We start from the raw sequence: 1,918 nt of genomic DNA on the forward strand, positions 1-1,918 counted from the left end.
CCTCCCCTTGTTGTGGGTGGTTTTGATGAATGTTTGTGTGGTCTGGAACAGTTTCTCATCTAACCTAGTTTGAAGTGACTCACTAGCCTACGTTGTAAGAACCAGAAATAGTTTGTTTGAAGTGACTCACTGGCCTACATTGTAAGAACCAGAAGTTTGTTTGAAGTGACTCACTGGCCTATATTGTAAGAACCAGACGAAGTTTGGCCTAAAAATCGGTTACATTACTTATGTGTGATGGTAGATAACCTTGTACATATGAGTAGGATTTGACTAAGTGAAATCAAATCGTTTTTGTATTTTTTTTTTATTTAGTAGGTGTTACGTAGAAAAATGTGGCTATCTGTTAAGTAAGAACTTGTCCCGGTTACTGGCCATGACTCTGGGAGTTTAGTGGGAAAATAATTACCTGTTTGTTTGCAAGTAGGAACACGATGAACAGAGAGTCTAGAATGCTATTGGTTGCAGCCCTGATGTATGATTATAACATAAACCAAATTCCATAGCCGGATAAAGTAAACTTTTTTTACCCGTTTCATATTCATCAGTGAAACCGATTTTCAGGCAGTTGTTTATCAATGTCGTATGCGGGATTTCCTATATTACTGTCAACACGTTGATTCAACTCAAAACGTATAGACTTGTATTGCGTTTGTATGTGTTAAAGCCATCGCCTTGCTATTATGTAGTAAAGGTAAAAGGAAATTGTATCGGGATATTACACATTCAATTGCCCCCAGTGACTCAGCGGAAAGTCCGAGGGCTTATACCGCTAAACATCGGGTTTCGATACGTGCGGTAGGCAGAAAGCAGTTAGCCCATTGTGTAGTAAATTTAGCAGGTTATTAAAGGCCTAACATTATTAATGCTTTACATTACTTATGTATTTAGTAATTGATAAAAAAAAATGTCATCGCTATTTACAAACTGTTATGGTGGGACGTGTCTCGCACGTGAGTTCGTCGTGCTCGTTTTAATAGTGGCAATTCTAAACCAAAGTATCCATTTGTTCAGACTTCATCAAGTATGCACGATATGATGATAACAAAAACTATCATTTACATGGATATTTATAACTTGAATATGGAAACTGTGTCTTATTACATGAAAATTAAAGATTGAAAAGAGAAAGTGAAAACCTTAATCAGCCGTCTAGTAGAAAATTGTATTTATTAAAGAATCGACGAGTGATTAAAAGCAAATGAATGAATGATTATTAAACAATTTTCCTTCTTTTTTTTTTAGTTTATTACGTTTTGCTTTTTTTTTAACTTTTATGGTGATGTAAATGTGCGGAATTGCATTATATCTGTAAAATGTGTTTGCTTTAAAAATTCCGGCAGCAAGTTCAGTTTAAATAAAAGTATACTTGCATGGACTGTGTATTTTTGTTTTTTGAATAATACTTTATTTATTAATTTATTTTGGACACAACACAACACGAGTGAATAATTAACATTACCTTAAATTGTTGTTAGTGTATTTCTTATCGTATTCAAAATACAGGGTGTCCCAGAAGTCTGGACCCATAGAGAAAAATACACAATTTCTTCTTGGCTTATTTTTTATTCAAATTTCATGCCATCAAAAGCCATATACGTATCAATTCAGGGAATTTTCTTTCCTGAAATATGTACAACTGATATTAGAAATGTGTTTAACTTTAAGAATATAATGTATATTTTTCCTATGGATCCAGATTTCTGGTACACCCTGTATAATTGTAGGAAAACTTTTTCATAGCCAGTCCTGTAACTCAAGGTTATTCATAGTCACGTGACGCTTATTTTAAATTTATACCTTACAAATTACTCAGTCGTGTATATATATATATATATATATATATATATATATATAAGTGGTATTAATTTATTGTTGTCTTTTACTTTTTTTTTTATTTAATTTTAGTTTTAACTTT

Source organism: Limulus polyphemus, unplaced genomic scaffold (genome assembly GCF_000517525.1).
Source record: "Limulus polyphemus unplaced genomic scaffold, Limulus_polyphemus-2.1.2 Scaffold108, whole genome shotgun sequence".
NCBI classification, from domain to species: Eukaryota; Metazoa; Arthropoda; class Merostomata; order Xiphosura; family Limulidae; genus Limulus; species Limulus polyphemus.